The 23,528-nt window shown below is 35.5% G+C and overlaps 1 long non-coding RNA gene and 1 other non-coding gene across 2 annotated transcripts; one reads left to right on the forward strand and one right to left on the reverse strand.

Moving 5' to 3' along the window:
- Nucleotides 1-8,141: 8,141 nt before the first annotated feature.
- Nucleotides 8,142-8,248, reverse strand: LOC128032254 (small nucleolar RNA R71). Its single transcript, XR_008188382.1, has one exon. It is a non-coding gene; the product is annotated as a small nucleolar RNA R71 (small nucleolar RNA).
- An 11,054-nt stretch (nucleotides 8,249-19,302) lies between these two features.
- Nucleotides 19,303-21,784, forward strand: LOC128042872 (uncharacterized). Its single transcript, XR_008198365.1, has 3 exons — nucleotides 19,303-19,399; nucleotides 19,831-19,904; nucleotides 21,577-21,784. It is a non-coding gene; the product is annotated as an uncharacterized LOC128042872 (long non-coding RNA).
- Nucleotides 21,785-23,528: the final 1,744 nt, after the last annotated feature.

A 23,528-nucleotide genomic window follows, 5' to 3' on the forward strand; every position in this document is an offset into this window, starting at 1 on the left:
TATGTTATTCATGCAATGTGATAGTATGTATAATGTGCTAATGATATGGTTATGTATGGAATATGTATGAGTAATATTTGATGGTAGTAAAGATATTTTGGCCTTGTGACTTAATAAGACTGTTGAATATAGTTGGCATGCCATAGGATTGTGAGTACTCACCTATATGTGTTGTGATATTTGGGGCGTTGAGGCCTAGGGACAATTTTTGGAAAGATAAGGGAATGTGAGCTAAGCTCCATTCACTGGGATATGTGTGTTTGGTGTGTTGGAGAGTGTTAGCTATAAGCTACAATTATGTGATATGTTCGACTCTACGAGTCTATGCGTGGTGTGTTGGAGATCTGTGTATCCGATGAGTGATGGTAGAGCTCACTTTTATGTTTCATAGCTCAAGTGCCAAATTATCTTAAAAAGTGTACATATGTGTAATATGATGTATGCTTAAACGAGTATGTGGATGTTATGCAAATTATTATAAATTGCGTTTAAATGGGATTATATGTGACTATATGTGATTAATATGCGTCAAAATATATGCCTAAATATCCCTATATAAATGTGTAAAAGGGACACATGAAAGATTATTAAACATGTAAATTATGGCACTAAGTTAAAGACGTTGTGGAAAAATGCTATTAGTTGTTTGGTTGATGCATGACGACTTGTTGGCGTAGTGGTAATTTTAAGCATTCACTGAGCTTGTTAAGCTCACCCACTCCTTTTAAACCATTGCAGATAATTCGTGTCGGTGTGAGCGGTGTGATCTCAAAGAGTGATCCAAGCTAGGAACTTAGTTCCTATTAGTAGGTGTTATTTGTTTAATTGGGTTTTGGGAATAAAAGACAATGTGGTAGATGTTATGTGATTTTACTATGAATTTTTAGTTGATTGCATACCTATTATGATTGGTATTTTGTAGACTTGAAAATATGATGTTTAGGGCTGCCATTTGAGGTATTTTTGTGCGTATTTTATAAGGTATTTGATGCATGACGTTTAGGATTAATAGAGAATGATCAATGTGCTGATACATGTTATATTTTTAAGGTTTAGAATAGAGGTATCGATCTTCGAACTTAAAAAAAATGATAACTCTACTATATTCGAATTTCAGGAAGCCTATTTTGCTTGTAGGTATCGATATTTTATCTCGAGTATTGATACTCGAGGTGAAATTATCGATACTTCGTCAGTGGTACCGATATTTTTCGAAAGTTGGGTTTTTGAAACAAAAAATAGTAAGCTAATTTGGTATCGATTTTCCAAGTGGTATCGATACCACTTGAGAGAAATATTGATACCATTCTTTTATTAATGATACCTACGTAAAAATTTGGAAAATTTTTCGATTGGTCTAAATGCATGTATAATTATTGTTATAAGATTATGTGATGTATGTTTAGTATGTAATGATCATAACTAAAAAGTGCGAATTGACTTAACACCGACATGAATAGTAAAATAGAAGAAATTTCTTTTACAACGAGATTCTAAAATGTTGTGTATGACATGAGACGGTGATGTGGCATCATGCTATCTGGGCTTGGCAACCAGGCCGAGTATAGGGTGTTACAAGGATTATACCAAGGCAATTTGAACCAGGACAACAGGTGTTGTTATTCAACTTTAGGCTCAAATTGTTCCCTAGTAAATTAAAATCTCGGTGGTCAGGTCCCTTTGAAGTAGCTCAAGTCTATCCTCATGGAGTTGTTGATGCCAAAGATATGAAAACGGAGGTTACATTTAAAGCTAATGGATCATGCTTGAAGCACTACTAAGGTGCTCATGTGGATCGAGACAAGCAATCCATTTACCTCCGAGATGTTTGAGCTAATAATTATATTTTCTATTTTTCTTTTCCTTAATTGCTTTACTTTAATTTTAATTTTATTTTTATTATTAGTTATCTTTAATTATTTCATGTTACTTCTATTTCTGTTTTTATCTTTAAGTAGTTCTTTCCATGATTTCCAGAGACAGAATAAAGAATACGAACTTGTCAGTTATGGTACTAAGAGGAGTCTACTGTGGCATTGCAAAAGAGAGTTATGATACGACAAAATAGGAAATGGATGTTGAGGCACAAGTTACCCTAAATTTGATGATGAACAAGAGGACGTGCCACTCCAATCATTGAAAAGGAAAATGCGCTATAAACATAGTGCACGTAAATCCACCCATAGGACAGAATGAGGTAACTATAGTCTGATCCAAGCCAGGGAAGTTCTTTTCCCTTCCACACATCATTCATTTCATTTATTTTTTCATGACATTTTCTATTGTATATTCGTGCATGCATTGAGGAAAATGCATCCCTTAGGTTTGGGGATGTGTGAAGCATTTAGTATTGCATTAAATAGTTAGTTGAGCATGTTTTAATTTTTGGTTCACTTGTCATTTATTTTGCCATGGCACACATAATTGCCACGAATTTATTTGCCTATAATGAGTACAATCTTTACTTATGATGTTCGATGATGAGCTTAATTCTTCAATATACCTAGAACATATGATAGTGGATTAGGTTGGAATTAACTCTTAAACATGAGATTTCCTAACTTCAATAATTTTTAATCTATAGCGAGTGTCCTTTAATGAACTTAGGGACTTTTAAAGCCAAACTCAGTCAAATTGCCAAAGCATTACTTAAATAAAGAACAGTAAGCACTCCAAGGCTTAGAATTGCCAAGTAAGTCAGTATTACTTTGTTTGCTCCATCATGTTGTTGACTAGAAAGGTGAGTTTGAGTAAGAGTGTGTAATGAAAAAAAAATAAGGGGTACTCCACTGTAGTAACAGGCTGAGTAGCTAAAGAGGTAATTGTTTGCTCCATCCATCTTCTAAGTTAAAAGCCTTAGCTTCAAGAGTGATTTTTTTTAATTCTGACATGATTAAGTACTCGGTAATTTAGTGTTTCCTCCATTGTGATTATCAAGACAACTAATTTTGTGACATGTTAAATCCCTAGATTAATTTGAAAAAAAAAGGAAAAAAAGAAAAAAAAGAATAATATATACACATTTTGAGTAGGCTTAGAGAAACTTGAGTTTAGGTAACAAATGAACTAAATAAATTAGGATATGCTTGCTATAACCAGAAAACACACATGAGCAGTTAGAAAATTTTGTTTTTAGGATAAAACTTTCTGCACCACCTTTGTTGAGCGAACCTCTAACACTTGAACAAGTTTTTGGAGAAAGAAGATTGCTGAGAACTGATGTATATATTGTTCTTTGAGTAGACTGGCAGTTCAAGGTGGTTATCTGCAATGGAAAAGTTTTGCATTCATGCATATCTTGCTTGAGGACAAAGCATAACCCAAGTTTGGGGCTGCGATAACTCTTGAAAAAGGTTATATTTTATACCTTTAGACTTGGTTAATTTCCTATACTTAGGTAAGTTTAGTTCCATTTTAGGATTTTCTATTAGTGTTTTTAGGAAATTGTATTAAAAGGCTTTGACTGCGCTTAAATGTTATTACATGTTACTTCTAATTGTTTGGGGGAAGGATTTGTTTGTTAACTGCAAGGTGCAGAATGAGGAAAAGAAGTATAGAAGTGAAGGTTTGTCATGGCAAAAGATTGGACAGTTTGCTAACACGAAAGCCATGGCAATGCTAGGAAGTGACCCAGTTAACACTTAACCGTTATCAGCCATGCTGTACATGTACCAGAAAAATCAACTTAAAAAAGAGAAAAAGGATCATGGGATCATGGGATGATGGGTCGACCCTAAAGGACGAGATATAAAACCCAAAAATAAAAACTGAAAAAGGGGGATTTTTGGAGCGTGGACGATTAGAGAGACAATTAGAGAAAAACATCATTGGACGATAATAGAGGATAATGGTTAAGAACAAGGCAAAATCGAAAGGGAGAAGAAGAGGGCATTCCCTCTTGGCCAGTATTGACGAAGTTATGGGCTGGATAGGTGACATCCATCTTCTTGAAGTTTTTCTTTTACTTCTTTATTTAGTGCTTGGTGAATTGAATCGAGAAAGAATGATGTTGAATGTTATTCTGAATTTGGATGTTATTTGCCAGCCCATAAGTTAATCTCATAAGTTGGGATTGCTTGATGAAACATTTATTTCCTTTAATGGCTAAAGCTTATTTTAGTTTTAATTTACTATTTCATTCAATGGTACTTATGAATAGCATGCATGTAATCTCTAGACATAGGTGAATATGCAGCATGTTTATAAAATTAATCTAATTTTGACAAGTTTAGGTCATTTAGATCGAAATTGAATGATATGAGTGAGTACTCGAAAGAATACTCGTAGCAGACTCTAGACATAGAGCAACATTTCTGTCCGGCAAGGAGAAGAACAGTAGTAGGAACCAAACTTAAAGCTTATAGACATATAGTGCCCTAGGTGTGGTAACTCAAGGTTTAGCTCTCGAAAGAAGCAAACCATAGTAGAATTATTCCGACTAGTAGAATAAGATTGATCTTGCAGAGACATTTTTGGTTAATAGGGAATCTTAGTAATCCTAGCTTTTAAAATCAACATCGTAGATCTTTTAATCTTTGTCGTAGCATCTTTATTTTCACAGCTCTAATTGTTTACTTCATTGTTCTGTACATTTATACATCATTATTCTCCTAAATGCCACTACATTTTATTACTATTCTTTTCGCCTTAGCATTTAAACCTATCACATCCCTGTAGAGACGATCTCACTTATCACTTTATTACTTGATCCGATATGTATACTTGCACAATTCGCATTTCATATTCATATGCGACAATTCGCCACAATAAGAATTGGGCGGATTACACTTCTCCATACAGACTATTTCACTACTATACGCCAAAACTTTACATCCACAAGACTTAGGGTTTTACAATTAGATCTGTCGAAAACACTTCCCCCTGAACTTCCAATGGACATCTTCTATAAATCTTGTTCATAGTTACAGATTGTCCTATAGGGACAACTATAGTTACATACCTACCAGTTTCCTCTACCCCAACACGTAATTTATCAGCCATCAAACAACAAACATACAAGTGGGTAGATCTAATATCTATCAAAGCAGAGTATTGAACATAATGAATTCAAATAGTACCTATGATGATATTAGTTGCGCCTCGATCCTCTCTATATCTAGTTGCATAAACAAGAGTAGGCTACCTAGCCTCGGTCCTATTCGCAACTTGACCTGGTGCTCGGTGATCCTGACCAATATTACCAGCTCTATTCTAACTTTGACCTTTTTGAGGCAACTGCCCTACCCTTTGATTCTGAACCTAACTCTACACCAGAGGTTGCATTTGGTCACCTCAACGCAGACAATCCTTAATCTTATGATCTGTGGACCTACACCTTAGATAAGTACCAACTATTCTTCAATACTTACCCAAGTGATGCTTACCACAATAAGCACAATTCGAGATCCTACCTCCGACACCAAATATTGTAATGTTCTATCGAGGTTTGTCCTCTTTGGCCCATTTTATGGGTCGTGAAGGCACGCCAATAGGACCAAAATCTCTCTTAATCGAAGCCTTAGCCTTTTCTCTCTTCTCACACTCCACACATTTAACCTCATCTACAATCTTGGTTTTCTTAACCAAAGCCTCAATAGCCCTCTTCTAAGGTGGAACGACCTGAATCATCATATCATTCCATAGCCCATTCTCGAATCTTACACACTTGTCCAGCCCAGTCACAACCAAACCATGAGCATAACGGCTAAGACATAAGAGTACGGTCTTGTACTCGACCACAGTCATGTCCCCTTGCTTGGCTTAATTTACTCCAGCTTACGGGCCGCCATATATATCGTGCCCACATAATTTTTCTGAATATCATCCAGGAAATAATCCTAAGTCAATTGTTCAACCTGCGTACTTCACTTAACGAACTGCCACCATCAGTAGACCTTGTCCCTTAACAGAGACACTGTACCCTTTGATAACTCTTGAAAACAATTATATTTCATGCATTTAGACCTAGCTAATTGCTTGTACTTGGTACATTTAGTTGCATTTTAGAACATTTCAATGATATTTTTATCATTGCATTAGGAGCTTGGACTGTGTTTAAATGTTAGGTATGTTTAATTGTATGTGGAAGGATTTTGTTTGGTGATTTGGAATGTGTAGCATGTGAAGAAAGAAATAAAGGAGTGAAGGTTTGTCGAGGTAAAAGACAATTTGCCAACATGAATGCCATGGCAATTTCAGGAAGATGACTGAGTTAACACTCAACACATACCAATTTCAGTTCAACTTTACATGTACCAGAAAAATCTAAATAAAAAAGAGGAGACAATATCGTGGGTTATTGGAGTTACCCTAGGAAGAAAAACTTATAAAAAGTCAAAGAAGGAAACCTTAAAGGGTGTGGAGATTCAGAGGCAATAATAGAGAGTAGCGGCTGAGTAGAGACAATAGGAGGAAACTGAAGCCAGTCCCTCTCAGCCACCACAGGACACTATGTTGCTGGATTGTTGACTGACTTGGCAACAACCATCTTTCTAAGTTCTTCCATTATTTCTCAATCTGTATTCCCGTGAATTGATTTGATAAAAATGATGTTGGGTGTTATTATGAATTTTAATTTTAATTTCCAACCCATGAGCTAAATCTTATAGGATTGGGATTACATGATGAAACTTTTATTTTTGTTAATGGTTGAAGCATATATTTTATTTAATCTACTATTTCATTTAATTTTTTTAATTCCCAATTGTATGCGTACATTTTCTAGACATAGATGAGTGTGCAGTATGCCCATAAACTGAATCTAATTCTAAAAATGTTAGATTAGTTGGACTGGAATTGAATGATACAAGCGAGTATTCAACCGAATACTTGTAGCAGACTCTAGACATAGAGTAGTGTTTGTATAGAATGAAGACAAAACAGTGTAGGGTATCGTGCTAAGGCCTAGAGATACAAGCCAAGTAACTTGAGATCTAGCTCTCGAAAGAAGCAGGTCACTTTAGGTCTTTTCTGAGCAGTAGACTGAGAACGATTTTGCTGAGGTATTACTGAAAGTAAGGGCAGATTCTTAGTAATCCCAACCTTTCAAATCAACATCGTCGACCCTTAATCCTTTGTCGTAGTATCTTTGCCATAGCATTCTTAGTTATTTATTTATTCACTCGTAGATTATTTATGTAATTATTATCTTAATTTCCATTTCATTTTTACTCTTGCTTTGCCTTAGCATTTTTCAGTATTAGTCAATATACATTTTGCATTCATCCTTACTACTTTAATTTACCAATGTGTACTTAACTTGGTTTTACCATAACATTAATCATAATTCATTATAATAACTTCACCACTTTTATACCTAATCCAATCCTTGTGGAGACGATCTCACTTCTCACTTTATTACTTGATTCGACGTGTATACTTGAACAATTAGCATACTATTTCACACGCGACAGGTTTTTGGCATTGTTTTCAGGTATGAACAATTTGGTGAAATTTGGTTTCGTTATTTTACTTAATTCTATCAGTTTTTTTAGCTTAGTTTAATTTAATTTCCATAGGATTGCCATCAGTACATGAGAAGAGGCATTCTTGCTACCAAAGACTTTCCTTTTGACCTAGAGATCGAAAGAACTTTACGAAAAATGCGAAAATAACTGCAAAAAATGGTTAGGAATGGGAATGATCCTGGTCTCAATTATAATTCGAATGATCAAAATATTAATCCTCCTATTCATCGAGTGACACCTGGTTTGAATGATAATTTGAATGGTTGGGACGCTAATCCTCATGTTCGTAGGGTGATAGATGACCGAGATAGACCAATCCGAGAGCATGTTGTGCTAATTTTGGATGACCTGAATCCAGGGGTAGGTAGACCACAAATACAGGCTCAACAGTTTGAGCTGAAATCGGTAATGTTTTAGATGTTACAAACAGTAGGATAGTTCAGTGGATTACCCACTGAAGATCCAAGACTGTATTTAAGACTTTTTCTAGAGGTCTGTGACTCGTTTAGACAATAGGGAGTTCCTGAAGACGCTTTGCAGCTTAAACTATTTCCATATTCTTTAAGAGATTGTGCAAGAGCAAGACTAAATGCTTTGCCGTCAGGAATAGTGGCATCATGGAATGATCTTTGCCAGAGATTTTTGCTACGGTATAATCCCCTAAATATGAATGCCAAGCTTAGAAATGACATCATATATTTTCGAAAATCAAAGGATGAAACACTATATGAAGCTTGGGAACGATTTAAAGACTTAATTCAAAAATGTTAGATGCATAGATTTCAACACTGGACTTAGATAGAGATATTCTATAATAGGTTGAATGCACATACAAGGATGGTAGTTGATGCTTCTGCCAACGTACTCTACTAGATAAATCTTATAATGAAGCATATGAAATTCTAAAGAAGATTGCCAATAATGATAATCAATATCCTACCACAAGAGTTGGGATGGGCAAAAGAGCTGTTGGTACCATAGAGCTAGATGCAATCACTTCGTTAACAGCCCAAGTATCTTCTATGGCTAATATGATCAAAAAATGAAGAAGCCCACTACAGTTAAAGAGATTAAATTAGCCAAGCTTTCGTGTGTTTATTATGGTGAAGACCATGTGTTTGATGAATATCCATCAAACCCAAAATCCGTGTGTTACATGGGTAATTTCAATCGAAATAATAACCCCTATTCCAAGACGTATAATCCAGGGTGGAAACAACATACGAACTTTAGTTGGAATAATCAAGGTATGGGGAATTTTAACAATGCTGCAAGACAGAATGCTAACAGTGCACCACCTGGTTATAATCATCCTATGCCGAGGCAAAATGCCCAGTAGGTTTAGGCATCAACTTCATCATCATAATCATCATCGTCATCATCTATTGAAGCCTTATTAAAGGAATATATGGCCAAGAATGATGCCATAATTCAGAGTCAGGTTGCACCTCTCTGAGCTCTTGAGAATCAAGTGGGGTAAATAGTGAATGCTTTGAATTCGAGACCATAAGGAGTGTTGCCAAATGATACAGAGAATTAGAGATCATAAGGGAAGGAATAGTGCAAGACCATCACTCTTAGAAGTGGAACTCAGCTTGATGACATTGCTTAAGATGCCACGGCAGGAGAGGTTATCGTCTGTTTAACGTCAGAGCAATAATGTGCAAGCGTACACTGTCGATGCAAGTATAGTAGATAGATGTGAGTCTGTCAGATATCGATCCCACAGGGATGGTAGTCTTGTCTATTAATGTTGGTACAATAACTAGATATAAATAAGATAAATTGTGAGGATAGTTGTCAATGCAATAACCTGAAAATAATAAAATAAAATATTATAGTGATAAACTGGGATCCCCAACATAAATCTTCAACAGACTACTAAATGCTCACAAGGTATAAAAGTGTAGGTGATTGTCGAGGCAATAAAATTCAATGTAAATCTTACCCAGTGTTTCTCCTTTATTTAATCTGAGACTTAAACATGCATATTAACCTCATCTTCCAATGATGGCAATACGACACTACTAAGAACAAGTGGACTAAATTCCTCTAATCCTCACTCAACTTTCGTTTAAATGCTTGTTGGATCAAACTGTCACTGCACTTTCCAGTGTCAGTGACTGCATTAACACTTCCGTGTTAAAAAAATTCAAACCCCAAGATTAAACAATAAAAGCAAGATTAAATAAGATAACATTTCACCAAGAATTCACCAGTACTTCCATACAATCAGAAATCAGAGAGTAATCACCAGCATTTATAAAGAAATAAGAAAGAATCGAGTGGAGAATTCTATTCCTAGACAACTTGACTGAATCTCTCTATTCCCTCTTTTATCACACTTAGATCTCCTCGTCAGGAGCCAATCTGCATTAAATTTTCCCGTTGGCTCACCCATAAGAAGCTTAAGCTTCCATGACTGCAAGCTTCAAGGTAGGATGATGAAGATGATGATGGAGAGAGAAAACAAATCCCCTTTTTCTTCTCACGTCCACCTTTTATGTCCTTTTCCGATAGTACAAGTGTCCTTTCCTCAGAATTATTCTGTCCTTGTACATGCAGGTTAGTTATACCAGACTGGATAGCTCACATAGTTTTGGTTCTTACCTGGACAGCTATCAGTTGCGGCGACAATTCTGGACGCAATCTAGGATTAACTCATGCATTTAATGCAATAAGATAGCAAAATTAAGGATAAAATAGGCTAGGATTCACTGGGTTATAAAATGTATGCTAAGGATAAATAAATGGGAGCAATTTAACCAATAAGGAATGGGGAAAACCTATGTTCTTTCTAGTGCTATCACACCCCCAAACTTGAATTTTTACTTGTCTTCAAGTAAAATAGAAACTAGTAAGACTACAAAAATTTTACTAAAGCAATTGATCATTCTAGTAACTTGAGCCCTCCAATTTCCTAATGGAATAATCACATTCAGATGAAAGAATATTGCATCGACAATTCATAAGCATGAATGAATAAGGTTGCAACTTCATCAAAGCTAGCATCATGCTTTATACACTAAGTTCTATCTACCATTACAGCATTTATTGTACAATACTAAGTATATTTATACATTTTTTTCTTTTTTTTGGGAATACTGGATATCATTGCATTATTGTACCCTTCTTCCTGAGAAGTAATGATGGGGTGCAACGAACCCCCAGGGAGTACGTAACTACACCTACACACGTTCATGCAACGACAACCTTTGGCCAGATTGATTTTTCTAATCTTGTGTTGGAGTGTTTCCTTTTTAACATTCCATATTACACCCACTTTGGAGTGTCTCTAATTTGTAACTATATATACATATATAAGCAGCTGTAAAAGGTAGATTCATTCAAGATTTAGGGAATGATGGCAGTCATCCATTACTAATGCAACCTAAATCAAATTTATCCAACTCATTTATTGATAATTTACCTAATTCAAGAATTAAGCATCGAATGTAACAAAATTTTTGAATAATTTTTATTAACTATAATTAAACCTTGCATGCTTCATTTTCGAAAAAAAAAAGAATTTTGAAATATGGGTGCATTTCCAAGCCCCATGTGCATTGCGCCAAACTTAAAGTTTGCATTGTCCCCAATGCACTGACATGAAAATGTAATGACAATAAAAATGCAATGACAATATATATTTATCAGAATAAAACCTACAGCTACACGCAATGCATGAATATTATAAATAAAGCTTAAAATAAACTAACTTAGTTATTCGCAGCCATCGATGTGGCTGCATGGTGTTTCTTTTTCCTCCTTTTTTTCTTATCCTTCTTATTTCATTTTTTATCCTTAGAGCGTTTCGTTTCCTTTTATTTGGGCTTTGCACGATCTTTGAATTGCTCCTCAGTGCCTGGCTCTACCCTAGCATCATCGGCTACTGTTTGTGTAGGAGAGGCCACTTGGAGTGGTCCAGTGTAGACCACTATTGCTAATGAATTACATTGCTCCTCACTGGTTACCTCAGCAACTTCTGTCGGTCTCACTCCAGTTCGCTCCAGATTATCAATATTTGCACTTACAGGCTCAGCTGCAGTGACAATCTTCTCAACAGAATCTTCTTCTTCTTTTTTCTCATTTTCAGCAACTTCTTCTTCTTCAGCAAGAACTTCCTCTTCTACAGCAGCAACTTCCTTCTCAACAACACTGTCTTCTTGATCAGGAAAAATATCATCCTCAAATAAGCTATCAATCTTTCGTAAACATTCTTCAATGTCCCTGGATTCCTCTCCTTTCTCAGTATCAGAAACCTGCACAATAAGTGGGGATGCCACCGATCTATCTCAATCTTCTAAGTCGTCATCTGAGGAAGAGGGGTCATAATTGCAAATGATTGGTGGAAACACAGGGAATTCCAGTAGTTAAGATGGGCTTAGTTTGCCTAATGTGGGTACAATAGAACTGTTCCAGGCTCTGGTATAAGCATAAAACAAATTCTGGGATTTCTCCATATCTTTTACTGTAGCGACAAGCCTAATCTACCTGTTCTTGATGGAATTTACCATTTTTTTGACATCATTCAGTTTGTGCCATAATGATGTCTTTGCATTGAAGTTTGCTCATTTTCTATCAGCTTTGGCTTTGCCCTTTCTTGCCTTACTGGTCTCTGCCTCCTTCAGTATCAGCGTGTCCTTGCCTCGAGTCATTCTTTCTACAGAGGCTTCATTGATTGGGCCCTTATTTTCCAAGACTTCCACACCAGTATGGGGCACAATTTCTCTTTGCTGGCACAATAACATCACCAGTGATGGGAAAACCAAGATTCCAGTCTACCTTGCGGCGTAGTCAGCTATTTCTTGGTGAAGATTGTGCCTACCTTAATTTTTCTATCCTTAACAGTAGAATGTATCAGACACATTCTGTTTAGGGTGACTGTGGTGCTATGAGTGGAGGGCTTTAGCCTGCAGTTGACAAAATGAAACCAAATTTTACCTTGCAGCGTTAAGAAGCAGCGGTGCATCGTGTAATTCTTTTGATGGGAACCCGTCCAGACTGCTCCCTCGACCATAAGTCTCTCACCAACAGGTCTCGTTTTTCATTTGTGATGTCATCCATGAACTAGGAGTGTTCGTTGACATCGACCTTGGTGTTGTACAGCTCGTTGATTGTTACAGTGTCATATGGTATTAAACCTTTCGACAAAAATAAACTCTAACTCATGATCATAGAGATTAGCATAAAACTCACGTACCAGTGAAGGAGAGTAGCTGCCAGGATGGGTGCAAAAGGTTTCCCATTTTAACTTCAAGATGGTTTTGGAGACTTACTTACCTAAGTCTTGTTGTGGCAAAAGGAAAATACCCTACTCGGGATGGAAGTTTCGCTTCAGTATATTATTGGAAATTGTTCCCTTGACGCTTTATTCAAAAAGATTATTAGCTCCTTTGTCTTCACTGGCCTGGGGGATTTCGATTCACAAACTGTGGTAGTAGAGGACGCATGTTCTCTAGCATATTTGGTGGATTTCTAGACTGAGCCTCTTTTTTTGGCCATCTTTTGTTGAGGGAGAACGATTTAAAGGTAAAAAGATATGATTTTTAGAAGAGAGAAGAAATAAAAATGGTTGCTTGAATGCGTTACGATCGGTACAGTGGAAGGGGATTTATAGTGGGTGAAAGAGGAAGATAGAGAGGCATGTTGTTTTGTGGAGAGATATAAGGCTGGCGGGAAGAGTTGTGTCCAATAGAAATTGTGCTCTCTCAGAAGGATCAAACAACTAAGTGAGTTTTGATCCAATAGTGGAATCTAAATTTCTCTAAATTTTGATGAGCTATAAATGGAAGTATAGACTTATGAAATGCACTGACAGTAAGATATCCTTTTTTTAGGAAACGACACTAAGGTCAACCTCAATTTATTGCTACATGAATAATAATGTTATGAATATCCAACGATTAATCCATATCGAAATACAAATTAATTCTCTTCTTAATAGCTAAATTACAAAGTAAATCAGCAGCATTGTTACTATTGCGATTAATCCAATTTATTTGGACTGATTCAAAATTTCTATAGGCTTTGCATTCCTGCTTTACGCACTGGCCTAGAATAGTGACATCCTACTATCTCTTTTTGACCGTATTGACTAACATAGCACTGTCAGATTCCAAAATGAGCTTAGCCACTTTTAACCGAGGGGCCAATTTTAAACCTTCACTCAAGGCTTTCAATTCAGCCCAAATCGTGTCCAAAGGAATTTTCAACATTATTATAATAGCCCCCAATTACAAAGCCGTCATAATCCATTACAACTGCTCTGAACCCACTGCAACCAAACGAAACAGCAACATCCACATTTACTTTAACGTAACCATTTGGAGGTTTTGTCCAGCCCTTGCACACCAGGTTGGGGGGAAGCACTGGGGGTTCAGTCAGATTAAAAATTTTGAAATATTTGCTAAGTGTTTGTGCCCTTTCCCACACCACCAAAGCAGCATCCATCTTGCCCTGTAACACCATCTTGTTTTTGTCGTTCCAGTTATTCCAGAGAAGAGTGAAAAAAACAGCCACCGCCTTGTTGTTGAGATCATGGAAGACATCTTCCAACCAGTCAATACAGCAGTTGTAGTTCCCGTCGATAAATCTATTGTTTAAGCCTCCAATAACCAGGATTTCACGAGCCTTTGGGCAATCTTTCATTGCATGAATCAGCGTTTCGTCTCTGTTATTGCATCTAGGATAGGTTTTTGAGAAACCCTAGCAGATACGAGAAATGTTATCGAAGGTGGGCAGAATATTATGACTGATTCTTCAGCTGAAAACTTTAATCTTGGGGAGCATTTTAAGTTTCCAGATGGCTCTCCAAAAAAAATCTATGGGGACCAAAAGCAATTCTCTTGAGGGTCAGCCAAGAATAGGCCGACTTCGAAGTATAGAAGCCATGCGGGTTTTGAGTCCATGTTCTAGTGTCTTTGACCTCATTATGAGGAATGGATAAATTCCAAATGCAGTCCCCCAACGTATTACTGTAAAGCTCAATTACCCTCTCCCTTTTCCACCGACTATAATTGTGGTCCCACAGGTATTTGACTTTCTTCTCATTATTTGTTAAAAGGGACCGTCAAACTGAATCACTTTTAAGGTCTTTGACACCCCAATGGTCCCACTGAATGTCTATCATGTTGCCATTGCCCACTTGCCACATAAAGCCATCCTTTAAAGTATCGACCGCCTTAGCAATGCTTGCCCAGGTAAAAGACGGTTTATCACAATGTTTATGCCGGAACACATCCCCTTCAGGGAAATATTTCGCACTTAAGTCCCCAAACTTGTCTACCCAATAAAGCAAAATTAAACATATGCATATCTCGAAAGCCAATGCCTTCGATCCCCTTTGGAAAACACAACTAATCCCAGGCCATCATAGCCCAACACGAGTCTTTTCATTATTCGTCCACCACAGACGACCCATTTTTGAGTGAAGATCCTCAATAATACCTTTAGAGGCAAGAAAAACCGAGAACACGTAAGTTGGTATAGACTGAATAATAGCTTTAATGAACACCTCTTTTCCTTTGGAAGATAGCAGATGTTTGACCAACTGTTTATCCTGCCAGTGCACCGATTAATGATGTTAGTAAAAGCTAATGACTTTTTTCTACTAACGGCTAACGGTAACCCTTGGTAACTATCTAGATTTTCAGCCATACGCATTCGCTAATGACTTTTTTCTACTAACGGCTAACGGTAACCCTTGGTAACTATCTAGATTTTCAGCCATACGCATTCCGAGCATAGAACTAAACAGCTGCATTTGGGTCAAAGGGGTTTTCGGGCTAAACATTATCATGGATTTGTCCTTATTAATCTTTTGGCTCGAATCACAAGTAAAATCTGTAATAATATTTACAATTTCCTCCACACCCTTTTTCTATTACGGATAAAAAGGAGTGCGTCATCGGCAAAAACGAGGTGATTTATACGCGGACCATTTATGCTAGCTCGGATTCCCTTAAAGCATATTATTATTCTGAGCATGAATTAACAATTTTGAAAATGCATCCATGCAAAAAAAAAAAGAGGTAAGGAGAGAGAGGATCCCCTTGTCTGAGGCCCATTTCCTGCATGATCGTTTTAGAGAGGGTGGAGTTGCATTAACAACATAGCAGACTAAGCGAACGCAACTCATAATTTTAGACACCCATTCATCGGCGTAGCCCATCTTCTTCATAACCTCTTCAATAAAAATCCACTACACCCGATCATATTCTTTGCTCATATCGAGCTTAATTACAAATCCTTTGTTGGGCCCATTCTTTGAACATAGGAGGTAATGGACCAATTCATGGGCAATCAAAATATTATCGTGGATCATTCTCTCCGGAACAAAGGTGCTCTGGTTTTGGCCGATTCACAACAGGAGGGTTTCTTTCAAACGATCTGCGAGCACTTTGGCAACAATTTTGTACACCACCCTACAAAGACTGATTGGGCAAAAATTAGTCATATCCATTGGCACTTTAATTTTAGGAATAAGAACAATAATTGTTTCATTTAAACTATCCACATTTCTAACACCCCTAAGAACCTCATGGCACAAATTAATAATATCATTCCCCACCACATCCTATTTTTCTTTGTAAAAATTTCCCGGCAATCCATCAATTCCTAAGGCTTTCCTTGGTTCCATTTGACTGAAAGCTTCATTAATTTCGTTGTCCGTAAACTCCTGCAGCAGTCTGCCATTCACCTCCTCTGAAATGCAATTCTAAATATAGTCAAGATTTAACACAACATTAGTATTTAAATTTGACTTGAATAAATTTTGAAAATACTCACTGGCTGCCTTGCAGATATCCATTGTGTTTTCTCTCCAATAGTTATTCATGTCTTTTAATCTAGCTATGTTTTTTTTTCTTTCTATTTGTGGCCCTCACATGAAAGAACCAGGTATTTCTATCACCCTCCTTCAATCAGTTGACCCTCGAACGTTGTGCCCAGTACTTCTCCTCTTTATCCAACAGATTTCCAAGTTTTAATCTCATAGCCCTAAGTCTATTACCCTCGTACGTACTTCCTTGGCTGTCAATGATTTTATTAATATTTGCCTATAAAGCACCAATCTAATTGCGCATTTTTTTATACTTGTTATATTGTCACGCTCCAAGATCTTTACCCACCTTCTCAATCTTTCCCATAATATCTGTAGAGCCCTTCTGCCAAGCATCCTTAATAATTTTTTTTTGCTTCATACTCTTTATCCCAGCAGACATCATATCTAAAATTTAGTCTAGGGTCTCTTATCCCATCTCTAGGCTTATGACCCTCGGTATCTAAAACTATAGCATCATGGTTAGAAGTGGACTGGCAGATCACCTTGGTCTCCATAAATAGAAAGCTAGCAACACCATTTGAAGACATCAAAAAATGATCAAGTCTCTGCTTGGCCATTGTTGTACCCTCCCTGTTATTGACCCAAGTAAACCAGCTATTGTTCGTTTTCAAGTCAACCATCGAAAGCTCATCTACAACCTCACGAAAATCCTCCATAAGGGCATTTGGCTTCCTCCTACCCCCTCTTTTTTTTTGCATTTTCAAGAATCGCATTGAAATCTCCCCGAATGATCCACTTCTCCTTAACAGACTTGCCAACCCTCCTTAGCATATTCCACGAACTATGTCTTTTATTAGGATCGACTTTTCCATAGAAACCCATGAAGTGGATGGGGTTGTCATTCTCCAGGTGAATCAAAGAGTCAATATGGTTGCTAGAATAGTTTATTATTTCGACCTTAGTGCCTTCCTTCCATATCATAACGAGGCCCCCGCTTTTCCCATTAGCGTTAATAGCCAAACACCCATCCATCTTGCACTTACTACGAATAGAAGAAAATTTATTAGCATGAGTTTTTGTTTCACAAAGGAAAATTATATCAGGGTCATTAACAACGAGGAGTTGCTTTCATTCACGAACTGTCGCATGGCTTCCAATCCCACGACAATTCTAGCAAAGGGTCTTCATTGCTCTTGGCGGGGCTGGTCGCCAGCCGCCACCTTGCATGGTGAAACATTGTCCAACAGTCTTCTCATCACTATTTTGGATGGGCTCTCATCTGTGTGATCTCCATTCAGACCCCTTTGTCTCTTTCTTTTGCTTTTAAAACGTCCCAGTCCATCACGCATAGATTTATGATTTCTTGTTTCCATTGGAGAATTAGATATTGAGTCCTCTTCACATCCCTTTTATTTTTCTTGCTGTAGGAGTTGCCCACTATCGTCCCTTGTGTTTGTTTTGCTCTCCTCTTTGTCCTCATTCGATAGAGTTTTTATTGACACTATTTCAACTCCATTTCACCATATGCCCCTGTCTTGATTCAGAACCACTATATTAGCCCTCATCCAGCTTCTATATTGGAGATTTAATACGTTTGACTCAGAGGCTCCATCTTTGTTTTTGCACTTTGTTGTAGTATGTCCAATTAATCCACAAGAGTAGCAAAAAGCTGGTAACCTCTCATACTTAGGCACACATATTATTTCAATAGCATCTCTTTCCAGTAGCTTCACAATCCTACGCAAAGGGTTTGAGACATTGATTTTTATTTTTAGCCTTAAGAATCTGGTCCAGCCCCCATTTCTATCCTTTCAGTCAATCGCCACCAACTCACCTATAGCATTTCCAAAACCCAGCGTAGTTTGACAATCCATGTATTCCAAGGGTATGTTGTAAACCCTTAGCTAGAAAAGAGACATGTTGAACTCATATGTGTCTATGTCTTTACCCTTAATGAAAGGTATCATAGCGAATAAGTAATTGTCAAGCAGCCAGGGCATGAAGTTGAGAATTCTGCTTCTATCTTCCAGGCATCTAAACTTTACAATTATTGCCCCATCGTTCAGGGCTACAAAATTTAGCTCCTCTTTTGTGAACCATAATGACTTGAAAACCCTATACATCGCCTCCCTATTCGATTTCTCCTTCGCCATTATTTTACTCACCGCCCATGTTTCGAACCCTTGGAAATTGTTTTCGGCATTGGTGCTAATGACCTAGACAAACTCTTCTTCCAAAAAATTCAATCTTTCGAGCATCGTATTTATGTCATCAGCCATTGTAAAACCTTGTCACAGTTCGGATCCACTCCCTCACAGGCCAGCAAGTAGACAACAGTAAGAACGCCTTGAGAGAAAACTCAAGAGAGGCCACATGTAACGGCCCAATTTTCAGTAGTGTCCGATGAAAAATTTAGAAAATTTATTAATTAATAATTATAAGTTAAACGTGATTTTAGAAATATTTCTAAAATTAGTGAATTTTGTGATTTAAAAGAAATTATTAGATAAATTGGGTTGAAAACGAGGTATCGAGACCTCGATATTATAAAATGAGTCGTAAATATTTTTATAAATATTTACGAAGTGTCATTAGGTAGTATTAAAGTTTCGTTAAGAAATTTTAATATCCCGATGGTTAATTGATTAAAAGGATAAAATTGAAAAAAATATATTCCCGAGACTCCATTTCGGTAATTGGACTCGTAAATATTTATCATAAATATTTACTAAGTTAATTGTGTAGTTAATTAGGTTTTAATTAAGTGAATTTGTCTAAATTGAGGTTAATTATGAAAAGAATTAAATTGCAATAGAGATAAAAGTTTAATTATAGATTAAAGAAAAGTTAAAAGGACTGAATAGGCAATTATGCCATCAGCCTAAATTGAGGCGGCATAACGAAAGAAATATCTGAGATATTTTAGTTAATATATATATTATAATTATGTACTTAATAAATAAGTATTATATTAATTATATTATTATAATATTATAATATTATATTATTATATATATAAATAAAAGAAATAAAAGATAGAAAAGAGAATAGAAACAGAATAGCAAAACGAAAACAGGGGAGAAAGGAAAAAAATAAAAAGGGAAGAAAAGAAGGAAAATTTGGGGTTTCTAGGTTCAAAGTTAATTTGGTAAGTCAATTTAACCCCTTTTCTTGCAATTTTGAGTTTTATGAAACTAGAACAAAATACTATTAAGTATGTGCTGAAATTTTGAAAGATAGTAGATTTTAGACATGAGTTATGTTGAATTAATTGATGAATTAGGGGTTAAATTGATTGAATTTCAAGTTAGAAGTTAGTAAAGGGTTGATTTGTAAAATAAAACATAAGTTTTGAATAGTAGAGACTAAATTGAGAAAATTTTGAAATTAGGGTTTATGGTGAAATTGAAGAGTTAAAATGAGTTTATAGTAAGAATTAAGAGAGAATATGGAGTTAGATTGGGAAAATAAAATTAGTATTGATAAGGGATTAAATTAGAATTTAAGTAAATTTAGGTATAAATGGAAATATTTTGATGAAATTTTGTATTAATGATTTTTAATTGTTTAATTACATAGCTAATGTCGTGCAAGAGTCATTGTCCGAGAAAGGAAAGGAGAAGGTGGACAATGAGTGATTCGAGAAAATTTCGGTTAGTATTACCATAATTCGAATTTAATTATTAATTGTTAAATTTTAAATTAATATACATGATAAACAAATTGAGGTAAGTATCATGATTGAATTGAATTGAATGAAAATACATATTGGTATTGAATTTATTAATAGCAATTGTTGAATTTTGAATAATATGTTTAGTAAATAAAATAAGGTGAATATCGATATTGAATTAAATGATATTGAATTATATGTGAATTGAATGGAAATTACTAGTGATATGATTTGAATTAAAAGAATTAATGTGGTATTGAAACGCATATTGGATTGAGAAATTGATTTGAATTATGAACATGAGAAATTTTGAATTGAATGAAATTGAAATGAAGTATGAATATATATGAGCATTTGATGGTACATTGATTTGAAAGTGGAAAAATGTATTGGTATTTAATTGTATATTGATTAGAAAGTGAAAAGTGAATTTGAAATGAATTGTGATTGAATCGAAAGTGAATTTGAAATAGAAAAAAAATGATTTGAATACCCTATTAACTAGTCGGGCTGAGTCGGATATAGTTGGCATGCCATAGGATTGGAAGAGTTCAGGGATACTTCGACCTCGAGTCGATGAGACATTGGGTGTCACTATATTTCTTCAGATAGATTCGATGAGGTACTGGGTACCAACTTTCTTCGGCTTTGCCGATGAGACACTGGGTGTCAACTATTGCTTTGAACTATCCGATGAGGCACTGGGTGCCATTCTGGTGTGTTTGGTTGGATCCGTGTATCTGCCAAAGTCCGAGTCAAGTTAATAGGGGTAAATGAATAATTTTGATAATATAAATTTTATTGAATGATCTTGAATATGAATTGAAATAAGATATTAAATTGAGATATGGAAATGAAATGTATGAACCATGGGTTCAAGAAATAGATAATGATATAGTTCATGAAATGGTTTTGGTAGTATGAGATGATGTAAAAATCTAGGTGAAGAAAAGCAAAATGAAATAGCTATTGTTGAGAAATGAGAAGTGAAAATAATATGATTTGAAATAGTGAAATAATATGTGAATTTAATTGAATACAAGTTATTGAAATTATTTATGGATTTAATGTATAAATTGAGTGTTAAAAGATTATAAGTGTAAATTGATTATAAATGAACGAATCGAATTAAAAGATAGTTATTATTATTATTGTTGAAACAAGTTGATTTAATGTATTAAATCTTTATTGAAAGATTAATGGTATAAATTGAATTAAGAAATAGTGTATGAGTTAATTTGAATACAATTTTATAAAATTTGTTATTATTATTATTATTGAAACATATTGGTCTAAATGTTTAATTTGATTATTAAAAGATTTAAAGTATAAATTGAATATAAATAGAAATGATAATGAATGAGTTGATAAATTGATTGAATTTGTATGAATTGGAATGAGTTACTAGAATGAGATGTTTAAAATCCAATAAAATTTAGATAGTGAAATAATGTATGAATACAATTAAATATAAGATTGAAATATTGCTTATTTTTATTAATGATCAAGTTGATTTATAGTATGAGATAATTAATGAATAATTGTAGGTATAAATTGAATGTATATAATTTATCGATAAATGTTATAAATTTGAATTATGGTAATACCACTGAGTATTCCCATACTCAGCGTACGGTTGTTTCCGTGCGCAGGTTAGTAGAAAACCAGTGTTCGATCCAGCATCCAGAGCAATCTCAACCTCAGAGAAATTTTAGTGATGTACATTTCTTTTGATAACGTGGCATGTACCTAAGTGATGTATAGGTTAAGTATAAGAGTTTTGTGATTGTGGTTGTAGAATGATGTTTAAATTGGTTATAAGTATGAAATGGAACTAATATGACATATTTGATACAAGTATGCTATATCTGTTTTTTATTTGTGAACTAGTTATAAGTTATCCGATATATCCGGTGATGCTCCGTAATCCTATTCTGGCGACGGTTTAAGGTTAAAGGGTGTTACAGCACAAACCTGGAGCCAGGTCCCAAAGGACAACCTAATGAATACGAAAGAAAAATAGAAAAAACAAAAACCAAGAAGCAGATGAAAATGAAAAAACATAAGAAAAATAAAAAAAAATCACAGAAAATGAAACACAATAATGAAGGAAAGAAATGAACAATAAAGCAAAAAAAACTATTAACACAAGTACAAGAAAAACGCAAGGTAATAATCTTCAAAAACGTACCAAAAACTAGTAGTTGAGAAAAGAATAACAATCCACTAAAAAATGTAAGAAGGAAGAAGCCACTCCTTCAAAGAAGGAAACGAAAATGTCAGGTTAAGTTTAGCCCAAAGAAAGGCTTATCGTCTAATATACAAATACCACCATGCATGCATATATACGTTATAAAGAATAAAAAAAGCTATTGGAAGGACCTCAATTTCATGTAGATAACGTGAAAAGGTCAAATCGAAAAAATTATTTATGGCCACCGTAGGCCCCTTAATAGGGTTTTCATTAATATAATCAAAACAATGCATGATGAAACGTTTACAGGATCATTCACTGACGTCATAGAAATGCAAGAAACATAGAAAGAGAGTAAAGAAACAGACAAAGTTCACCATCAACAAGAAGAAACCCTTCAAGAAAACCACTATCCAATGACTGTCTTTGACAGAGACCTTTCACGTCAAACCACGGGCACCATACGCCGCCGAGCAAACTCCCCTATAGCAAAAGGAGAATAGCCACAATTCACAAATACACACGAACCCCCAATACTGCCATAATATTCAACGAATAAAGGCAAACACACGAAAGCAAAAAAGAAAAAGAAAAAAAATCACTTGAATCTTAGAGAAAATTTCAAAAAATAAACTTTAACAAAACATAAATAAAACAAATTAAAATTATGGAGTAGTAATTAAAAATTAAAACTTTTCGACCAATTTAATGGTCTCTGCCTGCTTTTGATCATTGTTGCCAGAATAGTGTTTCAGCCATTGTCCATTCACTTTGAAATGGTGTCCATCACGTAAATCTCGAATTGTGACTGCACCATGAGGAAATACGTCGACAACTTCAAATGGTCCAGACCAACGTGAACGCAATTTACTTGGGTGCCATTTGAGTCAAGAGTTGAATAATAAAACCTGTTGACCTGCGATAAATTATCTCTGTAAAATAATCTTGTTGTGCCATCGTTTGGTTTTTTCCTTGTAAATTGAAACTTTTTCTTAAGCATTTCTCTTAATCTCCTCTAGTTTAATGATATCTAACAATCTTTTCTTTCCAGCCGCTTCATAGTCCATGTTCACTTGCTTAATTGCCCACATTGCTTTGTGTTCCAGTTCAACTGGCAAATGACATGTTTTTCCAAAAACCAATTGATACGGCAACATCCCCAATGGAGTTTTGTATGCTACCCGCAATGCCTATAAAGTGTCATCCAATTGGAAAGACCAATCTTTCCTCGAAGGGTTTACAACCTTCTCAAGAATGTTCTTAATTTGTCGTTTCAAAACTTCGGCTTGTCCATTAGTTTACGGATGATAAGTAGTAGTCATTCTATGATTAACTCTATATCTTTTTAGTGCGGTCACCACTTGGTTGCAATGAAAGTGTGGACCCTGATCACTAATCAATGCCTGATCT

The sequence above is a fragment of the Gossypium raimondii genome, chromosome 8 (assembly GCF_025698545.1).
Source record: "Gossypium raimondii isolate GPD5lz chromosome 8, ASM2569854v1, whole genome shotgun sequence".
NCBI classification, from domain to species: Eukaryota; Viridiplantae; Streptophyta; class Magnoliopsida; order Malvales; family Malvaceae; genus Gossypium; species Gossypium raimondii.